Raw genomic sequence first — 11,693 nt, 5'->3', positions numbered from 1 at the left:
GCGTGCCTGTAATCCCAGCTACTCAGGAGGCTGAGGCAGGAGAATTGCCTGAACCAAGGAGGAGGAGGCTGCGGTGAGCCGAGATCGCGCCATTGCACTCCAGCCCGGGTAACAAGAGCGAAACTCCGTCTCAAAAAAAAAAAAAAAAGTATTGTTTATATAGTCAATACTCTGTGGGTTTTTGCTAGCTTAAAAGTGTTTGTCTGTAACCTTTATGTTAGAAGGGCCATTTGCATGAATAAAATATTTTTGCCTCAGTTTCTTTCCTTGAGTATAGTGAAGGTATTACTCTTCTGTGTTCTGGCATTCAATTTCACTGTTGGGGAATCTATTAATTTCCATTTTTAAAGGACCCATCTTAGGCTGGGCAAAGTGGCTCATGCCTGTAATTCCAGCACATTGGAAGGCCAAGGCGGGCTAATCACTTGAAGTCAGGAGTTCAAGACCAGCCTGGCCAACATGGTGAAACACTATCTTTTTTTTTTTTTTGAGATGGAGTTTCGCTCTTGTTACCCAGGCTGGAGTGCAATGGCGCGATCTCGGCTCACAGCAATTTCCGCCTCCTGGGTTCAGGCAATTCTCCTGCCTCAACCTCCTGAGTAGCTGGGATTACAGGCACGTGCCACCATGCCCAGCCAATTTTTTTGTAGTTTTAGTAGAGACGGGGTTTCACCGTATTGACCAGGATGGTCTCGATCTCTTGACCTCGTGATCCACCCACCTCGGCCTCCCAAAGTGCTAGGATTACAGGCGTGAGCCACCGCGCCTGGCCGGTGAAACACTATCTTAATCAAAATTTTAAAAAATTAGCCACATGTGGTGGCACACACCTGTAATCCCAGCTACTTGGGAGGCTGAGGCAGGAGAACCACTTGAACCCAGGAATTGGAGGTTGCAGTGAGCCAAGATCGTGTCATTGCACTCCAGCCTAGGCAACAGAGCAAGACTTGGTCTCAAAAAAAGTAAATAAAATAAAGAAATAAAAGGTCCATCTTTCTACCTGGCTTACCAAATAATTATTCCTTGAAATTTGTATAAATTTACTTTTTCCTTGAATTTATTTACTAACTATTGGTTCTAGGAGTTCTTCTGATGACTGTTCTGTTTCCTTAGCCCTACGTGGCCATTGAAATGACTGGAAAGAAGCTTTGTCAAGAATGAAGACAGAGGCCAAAGATTTTCACACTGACCTTTTAAGAGTATTGTCAACCTAGTTCAAAATCATCCTGCCCCAGTTAACTCTATTTTATAGACCTTCACTAGGCAGCAACATGAAAGAAAAAAACAGGCTGGGTGCAGTGGCTCATACCTGTAATCCCAGCACTTTGGGAGATCGAGTGGGCAGATCGCCTGAAGTCAGAAGACCAGCCTGGTGGAGAAACCTGTCTCTACTGAAAATACAAAAATTAGCTGGTATTGTGTGCCTGTAATCTCAGCTATTTGGAAGGCTGGGATGGGAGGATCCCTTGACCCTGGGAGGTGGAGGTGGCAGTGAGCTGAGACGGCACCACTGCACTTCAGCCTGGGCAACAGAATGAGACTCCATCTCCAAAAAAAAGAAATGAAAACTGTGTTTAAAGTCTTTGTTTTTCTTGGCACTAGCGTCTCTACTTACATTTCATCCCAAACACCTTTCTTTTGCAATCCAATTTCTTTATTATAAGTGTTTGGATAAATAGCATCTTATTACTAATACATATGCTATCATATTTTATTAATTCTTATATAATTATATAGTTCAACATTTGAAAAGCTCTATGAGAATTTAGAAGATACAGTCTACCCCCATGATAAAAGGATCATCATAGTTTTTTAAAGTTGTATAGATATAGATAGATATAGATATCTATATTCAGATATATATATATGATTTTTTTTTGACACAAAGTCTCACTCTGTGGCCCAGGCTGGTGTGCAGTGGTGCAATCTCCACTCACTGCAACCACAACCGGCCTAGATTTATATTTCTATAATGTTGTCTAGGTTCTGAAAAATCAGCTAGTAAAAGCCACAGCATTTATAGATTACAGTATATTTAAGTTACAATTTCATTTCACATTAGATGTAGATATTCCCCAATATATTTATAAGTAGTTTCCAGATTTTTCTTTTTTTTTAAGACGGGGTTTCACCGTGTTGGTCAGGCTGGTCTTGAACTCCCGACCTCAGGTGATCTGCCCGCCTTGGCCTCCAAAGTGCTTGGATTACAGGCGTGAGCCACCACGCCCAGCCCCAGATTTTTTTTTTTTTTAACTAACTTCCAGAGGTTTTTATCCCTTCATAAAACATCCATCCTTGCATGGATTAAATACATACTCTGCCTATAACCCCAATTTTATTATCTGGGCAACTACACTGTAGTTGTCACTAGAATATAAAAAAAAATTACATTTCTTCTAAATAACTTGATGGAAAGGGTCCAGGAAGATTCCCCTGAGTGCAATATTGTTCTTCCAAAACGTGAGTAGGGTACCAAACAATGGTTATCCTCCAGAACCCTCATTCAGCCAAGGTTAGTGACACCTTTTTATTTGTAGTAACACATTTTTAGCTGCCCAAGTTTGTTAGTGAATTGCTCTTGCCAAGTGATCAGCAGGAATTTTCTGCATAGAACAGCACCATCCAATAGAATATAATATGCACTACATCTATAATTTAACATTTTCTAGTTGCCACATTTAAAAAGGTTTTTAAAAATTTTTTAATTTTTTTTTTATTTTTTAAGACTAGTCAAGTGCAGTAGTGAGAAGGGGGGAAAGAGTAGAACAAGGAGTTCTATCTGTAACTGACTGTGAACAATCAATTGAGATAACTCACTACCTTTGGAGCAGCCTAAAAAGTTTTTTAAATTGGCCGGGTGCCATGGCTCATGCTTGTAATCCCAGCACTTTGGGAGCCTGAGGCGGGCAGATCACGAGGTCAGGATATCCTGGCTAACATGGTGAAACCCTATCTCTACTAAAAATACAAAAAATTAGCCTGGCCTGGTGGCATGCACCTGTAGTCCCAGCTACTCGAGAGGCTGAGGCAGGAGAATCACTTGAACCTGGGAGGCGGAGGTTGTGTGAGCCAAGATCACACCACTGCACTCCAGCCTGGGAGACAGAGAGCGACTCCACCTTAAAAATTAAAAAAAATAGTTTTTAAAGAGGTGAGATCAGGCCAGGTGCAATGGCTCACACCTGTAATCCCAGCACTTTGGGAGGCCAAGCGGGGCAGATCACTTGAGGTCAGGAGTTCCAGACCAGCCTGGTCAACATGGCAAAACCCCATCTCTACTAAAATACAAAAATTAGCCAGATGTGGTGGTGGGCACCTGTAATCCCAGCTACTTGGAAGGCTGAGGCACAAGAGTCGCTTGAACCCGGGAGGCAGATGTTGCAGTGAGCTGAGATCGTGCCACTGCACTCCAGCCTGGGCAAGAGAGTGAGACTCCATCCCCCCGCCAAAAAAAGTGAGATCAATTAATTAATCGTAATTACGTATTTTGTTCAATTGGCTATATTTAATCCAGTAAACTCAAAATGTTATTCTGATATGTAATTAATATAAAAATATATTAATGAGGTATTTTACATTCCTTTTTTTACTAAGCCTTCAAAACCCAGTGTACATTACAGTTATACCACATCTCAGTTCATATTCTATAGCCACATAAGATTAGTGGCCACAAGGATGGACAGTAGGGACTTAATTAGCTTCTGAATTACATTAACCCACAAGGAAGACACTACCTCTAAAGGGTCTAGCTTGTCTCCCAGAGTAAGAAACTGAAAATGCCTTGATTTCTCAAGCTCAATTTGCCTCGGAATAGGGTACAGTATGCTTTCCCATTTAAGGGTTTAGCATTCAGAAAATTCTTTTTTTTGAGACAGAGTCTTGCTCTGTCGCCCGGGCTGGAGTGCAGTGGCATGGTCTCGTTTCACTACAGTCTCCACCTCTGGGTTCAAGCGATTCTCCTGCCTCAGCCTCCCGAGCAGCTGGGATAACACACGGATAATTTTTTTGTATTTTTAGTAGAGAGGAGGTTTCATCATGTTGGCCAGGCTGGTTTTGAACTCTTGACCGCAAATGATCCTCCCACCTCGGCTTCCCAAAGTGCTGAGATTACAGACATGAGCCACTGCACCTGGCCCAGAAAACTTTTTCTTAAATGAACTTTTTATTTTTTAGAGCAGTTTTAGGTTCACCAAGGAACTGAGTGGAAAGTACAGAGAGTTTTTGTATGCTCTTTACCCCCAAATATGACAGCATCCCCCTTTATCGCCATGCCACACCAGAGTGGTATATTTGTGACAATCAATGAACCTACACTGACTTCTCATTATCATCTAAAATCCAAAGTTTACATTCAAGTTCGCTTTGGTGTTATACATTTTATGGGTTTTTACAAATGTATAAGGTTGTACAGAATGGTTTCGCTGCTCTAAAAATCCTGTTTTGTACCTATTCATCTCTTCCTCCGCCCAAACCCTGGAAATTACTAATTTTTTACTGTCTTCATAGATTTTCCTTTTCCAGAATGTCATGTAGTTGGAATCATACAGTACAACATGTATATAGCCTTTACAGGCTATGTTTTCTCACTTAGTAATACATATTTAAGTTTCCTCCATGTCTTTTTACAACATGGTAACTCATTTCTCTTTAGCATGGAATACTGTTCCATTTTTTGGATATATCTGAGTTAATTTATCCATTCACTTGTTGAAGGACAGCTTGGTTGCCTTAAAGTTCTGTCAATCATAATTAAAGCTGTCATAAACATCTATTTGCAGGTTTTTGTGAGGACATACATTTTCAACTTGTTTAGGTAAATACTAAGAAATGCAATTGCTGGATGGTATTAAAAGAGTACGTTGGCCGGGCGCGGTGTCTCACACCTGTAATCCCAGCACTTTGGGAGGCCGAGGCGGGTGGATCACAAGGTCAGGGGATCAAGATCATCCTGGTCAACATGGTGAAACCCCATCTCTACTAAAGATACAAAAAATTAGCTGGGCATGGTGGCGCGTGCCTGTAATCCCAGCTACTCAGGAGGCTGAGGCAGGAGAATTGCCTGAACCAGGGAGGAGGAGGCTGCGGTGAGCCGAGATCGCGCCATTGCACTCCAGCCCGGGTAACAAGAGCGAAACTCTGTCTCAAAAAAAAAAAAAAAAAAAAGAGTATGTTTAATTTTGTAAAAAACTGTCTTCCACAGTGGTTGTACCATTTTGCATTTGTTCCATCAAAGAATAAGAATTTACTTTGCCCCACATCCTCACCAGCATTTGAGCTTCTTTGTAAAGGTTTTGAGTAAAAAAAATACCCTATAAAGCCTATCCCTTGATGAAAATGTCTCCAGGCAAAGATCACATGAAGGAGGTCGTTTCATACCTATTATTAAAGCTCCTTAGTGCTTTAACGTGCCTCAGGGCAAATTCAGATCAAAGGTTGTAACGCCCAGTAAAACCTGTCATTTGAATAAAGCCTTCAGAGCAGAGATCAGATTAAAGGTGAGACCTTTCTATCTCTTATTCCGATAGATTAAAGGTACCATCCATTAAACTGAAAAGCCTACTAAAATCCCTCCCCAATATTCATTTTGAAAAAATTAAAAACCTACAGAAGAGTTGTAATGGTACAATAAATATCCATATACCCTTGACCTAGATTCTTGAACTGTTCACATTTTGACACATTTTCTTTCTCTTTCCATCAACCCATGCACATGCATAAACACACGCACACACATTTTTGCTCAAGTATTTGGAAATTAGCTGTAGACAATACCGTGCTTCACCTGAAAAACTTTAGCACATTTCTAATAACAAGGAAGTTACCTTATATAAACACTATGTAGTAAAGAATTTGGCTTTGCCCAAGTAGAAGTTGTGGCCTTTGTCCTAGGCTTCATGGATGTAATCTCTGGGTACCTGGAATGTTATGCCTGGCGGGAGAGTGTCAGGGTGCCTTGTGTCAGACTGGATAGTCTAACAATGTGATTTAGGGCAGGGGTTGGCCATACCAGAAAGACCAACACGTTACTTAGGATAGGAGCTTTGGTTTTTAGTTTTTTTTTTTTTCTTATATTTTTATTTTTTCTCTAGGCCATATTCTCATCTGAAGGGTGGGGGCTTTGGGTCATATGGTATCAGTTGACCTGGAGTTTGAGATCAACTACACGGACAAGTAGTCAATCATGCCTGTGTAATGAAGTCCCAATAAAACTCTCAGCACTTAGGCCTGGGGGAGCGTCCCTGGTTAGCAATACTTGGTGCATACTGTACATATCAACACTGGAAGATAGTATCAGCAAGAAAAAAACAGACATGCATAGATAGATAGGACAATAGATAATAGGTAGATGACAGATTTTATATATATACATATGCAGAGACAGAGAGAGAGAGAGAGAGAGAGAGAGAGACATTGCAAATGTAGCACAATACCAGCAATTGGATAAATCTCGGTGAACAGTATGTGGGTGTTTATTATCTTATCCTTGCACGGAATGTGTTCTGACTCTATGAAGAGAGGATGAGGGAAGCTCCAATTGGGTACATCCCTGACTTGGCCCCATGCGCTTCTTCCCTTAGCTGAATTGAATGTGTACGTTTTTCCTGTCATAAACTGTAACCGTGAACATAGTAGTTTTCAGTGAGTTCTGTGAGTCCTTCTAGAGGATTATCAACCTGAGGATGGTTTTGGGAACTCCAAAACCATCTTGCAGTTGGTGTCAGAAGTGAGAGTGGTCTTTCATAGGTACGATTCCACCTGACTTCCTGGTTGGCTAGGGATTGATGCAAACATGTTATAATTTCACATTCGGATAATTTAACATTGATACAATACTATAGATAATACATTTTATTTATTTATTTATTGTAGAAACAAGGTCTATTTGCCTAAGCTGGTCTCAAACTCCTGGCCTCCCGTCTAGGCCTCCCAAAGTGCTGGGATTACAGGAATGAGACACAGTGCCTAGCCATCTAACACATATTCTTTATTCAACTTTTAGAGAGGGAGCACAAAAACATTTCTAGAAAACCCTGTGCATGTGGATGGGGCCTGTCAGCTCCGCCCTTCACCATCAGGTAATCTGGCTGGATCACTTCAATGATATCTTTAGATCTTTTCTCTTGGCCAGAACAGATTTCGCCAGCAAAAACTCTTAATCTCCTTCCGGAAAGAGGCTGCTAGCAGAGTGGGGAGACGGCTGAGGGATTCTTTCTAAGCGTATGAGCTCTCACTTCATCTTTCTTCTTTCAGTATTGAATCCTTGCCCTTGATGATTCTAGGTGTTCCCCATTAAGCAATTCTCTATTTTTCCTCTTTGGAAAACATACTTTCTGCCTTCTGTCAGCCCAGCCGGCTGGGATTGAAGATGGGGATTTGAGCCTTTCACTGCTTCCTTAAAGTTAAGGTAGAACAGGGTCTAACTCTTTCTTAAAGTTAAATTACAACAGCCATAAAGACATTTGGGGGACATTGAGACAATACATTGAAATATTATATCAGGGTTTATTTATTTATTTATTTTTGAGACAGAGTCTTGCTCTGTCACCTAGACTAGAGTGCAGTGGCACAATCTCAGCTCACTCTCAAGGAGAATTGTTTGAATTCTTCTGCCTCAGCCTTTGGAGTAGCTGGGACTACAGGAGTGAGCCACTACGCCTGGCTAATTTTTGTGTTTTTGGTAGAAACAGCGTTTCGCCTTGCTGGTCTCAAACTCCTGAACTCAAGTAATCTACCCACCTCGGCCTCCCAAAGCGATAGGATTACAGGTGTGAGCCACCGCGCCTGGCCTAATTTCATATTTTACCTCACCTTTACCTCAACTCCCAGAGGTCACTGGTGCTACCAAATCCTGGGTCCAGTGAGGTTGTGTGTGTAAACAAAACTGCTTTGTAACTTCCGTAGTTTGCTTTCTCACTGTTTGGGGTGCAGCTTCTTTGCATCTCTTAAATCAGTTACCCGTCTTCCATGTGCGTTCCGTCCTCTCCAATTTCTTGCTGTTGTCTCGTTTCCCATTTTCTTTGTCTTTGTGAATTTATGCCTTAAAACAAAACAAACAAGAAACGTTTACTAAATGTTGTAATGTGATTTTGGAAGGGAGTAGAAATAAATGTAAACATTCACCTCACTTTCTTTAACTTGAAGTTTTCCACTTTTTTTATTTTTTTGTTTTCTGAAATGGAGTCTCGCTTTGTTGCCCAGGCTGGAGTGCGATGGCGCAATGTTGGCTCAATGCAACTTCCATCTCCCGAGTTAAAGCGATTGTCGTGCCTCAGCCTCCTGAGTAGCTGGTACTACAGGTGAGCACCACCATGCCCAGCTAATTTTTGTATTTTTAGTAGAGATGGGCTTTCATCATGTTGGTCAGGCTGGTCTCAAACTCCTGACCTCAAATAATCTGCTTGCCTTGGCCTCCCAAGTGCTGGGATTACAGGTGTGAGCCACCACATCTCGCCTCCACTATTTTTTTTTAAACTTCAATTAGTTTTCACAAATGATAGAGCTCCAATGTCGTGATGTGTTTCAGCCTTGTCTTCGAAAGTAGCAAAAGTGGTTCACACATGTTGAAACAAAGCTATTCACATCGACCTAAATCATTTTTTAAAAACGTTTATTTTTGAACAAATTTAAACCTTTGGCAAAGATGAAAGGATAGTATAATGAATACTCACATACTTTTCATTTACATTTATCCAATTGTTAGTATTGTGCTACATTTATGTGTGTATATATATATGTTTATCATCTATTTATGCATATTTTTCTTTCTGAAACCAATGAAAATAAGTCCTAAACATCATAACACTTCATCCTTAAAAAACTCCAGCACATATCTCTGAAGAACATTAACCACAATACCTTTATCTCATCCATGAAATAAGAAATTAATGCAATATTATGTAAATTATGTACCCGAGTGTCCCCCAAATGTCCCATTGCTGTTCTAACTTCATATTTTCCCCTTGGCTATAACTTACTCACTTTCCTTCCTGTTGGTTTTCTGTACAGTGCCAGGGAAGGTGGGGCCAGTGAGAATAAGCATACTTTGGCATCACCCTCATCCCCTCTCAATTCCACAGCGTCAACGGTTACCCAGTTTCTGCTTGAGAAGTTGCTCAATCTGGTGTTAGTTGTGGCTTGAATGCATCTTCAGTCTTTCTTTAAATCACTAGTATTTCAACTCAGGTATTTTTGTCCCAGATATCAGTGTCCACTGGTTGAAATTTTGTTCTTTTTTTGGGGGGGTGGTGGAGGGATGGAGTCTTGTTCTGTTGCCCAGGCTGGAGTGAAATGGCGCAATATTGGCTCACTGCAAACTGCGCCTTCTGGGTTCAAGCAATTCTCCTGCCTCTCAGCCTCCCAAGTAGCTGGGATTACAGGCACATGCCACCATGCCCAGCCAATAATTTCATTCTCTTATAAGCTTGTCTAGAAAACCTTGGGAACTCAAGAAAACCCCAAGAACCTGGGCTACTCTAGCAAAAACGGAAAGAAGCACCCATGGATTGTTTTTGGTCTCATTAAATGTTTATATATTTTTTTTTTTTTTTTTTTTTTTTTTTTTTTTTGGGGACGGAGTTTCGCTCTTGTTACCCAGGCTGGAGTGCAATGGCGCGATCTTGGCTCACCGCAACCTCCGCCTCCTGGGTTCAGGCAATTCTCCTGCCTCAGCCTCCTGAGTAGCTGGGATTACAGGCACGCGCCACCATGCCCGGCTAATTTTTTTTGTATTTTTAGTAGAGACGGGGTTTCACCGTGTTGACCAGGATGGTCTCGATCTCTTGACCTCGTGATCCACCCACCTCGGCCTCCCAAAGTGCTAGGATTACAGGCTTGAGCCACCGCACCGGGCCATGTTTATATTTTTTCAACTTACTGTGCCAAACCACTTGAAGTCAAGATGTGAGTGGACAGTGAATTGATACCTCTCCACTATAAACAGTCATAACATGTTGGGGATCCTGCTCCAAGGATGATCTGGGAACGATTCTAGAAATCATGCAACATCCATCCCTGCTTGCATTTCATAAAAATTCTTCCAAATTACTTTAGGAACTAGGACTTTGAGCCAATTTCACTTCTGATATCAGTGTGTATAGACGTAAAAAAGTAATGATGGACTGGGCATGGTGGCTTGCCTGTCATCCTGGCACTCTGAAAAGCCAAGGCTGGCCAATAGCTTTGAGCTCAGGAGTTGGAGACCAGCCTGGGCAACATGGAAAAACCCTGTCTCTACAAAAAAGAAAAAAATTAGCCAGGCGTGATGGCTTGCCCCTATGGTTCCAGCTACTGAGGAGGCTGAGGCTGGAGGATCGCTTGAGCTAGGAAGTAGAGGTTGCAGTGAGCCAAGACCGCACCACTGCACTCCAGCCTGGGTGACAGAGCAAGAACATTTCTCAAGGAAAAAAAAAAAAGCAATGGCGATATGACTAACCTAAAAGACATCAACAGAGTCAAGCCAACAATACAAGTTCCTCTAATGTAGGTAAACACCAAGAATTTTAACAGCTTGAAGACACAGAGGACACAGCTGTGCACTCAGAGAGGCCAGCTTCCCTGCTGTACAGGGTCCCCCCTGAGGTCAGATGGCTTTTGCTGAATTTACCTGATGAGGGTTGAGATACCATCAGATCTTTCGAGAGGCTCTCTTGCCATTCTCTTAGGGTTTTTTTTGGCGGAGGGGGTGAGGGGTTTAGCCTTGGTTCCCTTCTAGTGCTGGAAATGGTAGCTATGTGTCTGCCTGCTCACTAAGTGCAAATAATTGGTGATAACTCCAGGGCACTCCTGAATGTGAATTTGAGAAAAGAAGGTTGATTTTCAGGCATCCCATCCCTCTTAAAAGCCTAAGTTTTAAGTTGGTCAGAGGATTACCTTTGCAATGTAGACACTAGAATTTGTGCAGAAAGGGCAAATAGGATCTTTTCTTTTAAAAAAAATGTAATACATAAGAACCTTTTAAATTATTAAATTGTCTCATTTTAAATGTTTTCCCCATTTTGTGGTTTTTAAAAATTGTGGTAAAATATACATAATGTAAAATTTACCATTTTCAACATTTTTAGGTGTATGGTTCACTGGCATTAAATACATTGATATTGTGCAACTATCGCCACTAACCATCCAAAGAACTTTCATCATCCCTAATTAAAACTCTTCTCTACCTGTTAAACAACTCCTCATTTCCCATTTCTCCCAGCCCTGGCAACTCTCATTCCATTTTCTGTCTCTATGAATTTGTCTACCCTATGGACCTTATATAAATGCAAATAGCCTCTGAGTTAATGTGAAAATTAGTAAAAGATGTGACTATATACAAAGAACATGCGTTTGTGTATTTATGGACAAATGTGATGATGCTATGTGTATATATATAAGCAGCATACATATGCGATTTTGCAATTTGATTTTCTTCACTTAGCAATATGATTGGTTATCTAATGCTGCAGAAAAATTCCATCTGCTTTCCATCTTCTCCAATTTCTTGCTGTTGTCTCCAAACTTTGGTGGCATAAAACAACATTTATTAGCTCATAGTTTCTATGGAGCAGGAATCTGGATGTGGCTTTGTTGGGGCTCCTATTTCAGGATCTCTCAAAAGGCTGCAAGTCAAAAGGTTCCCCGGCAGGAGGATTGCTTGAGACCAGGAATTTAAGGCTGTAGTGAACTATGATCATGCCACTGCACTCTAGCCTGGG

The sequence above is a fragment of the Cebus imitator genome, unplaced genomic scaffold (genome assembly GCF_001604975.1).
Source record: "Cebus imitator isolate Cc_AM_T3 unplaced genomic scaffold, Cebus_imitator-1.0 Scaffold32, whole genome shotgun sequence".
In the NCBI taxonomy this organism is placed as follows: domain Eukaryota; kingdom Metazoa; phylum Chordata; class Mammalia; order Primates; family Cebidae; genus Cebus; species Cebus imitator.
This window is presented reverse-complemented; position numbering follows the sequence as displayed.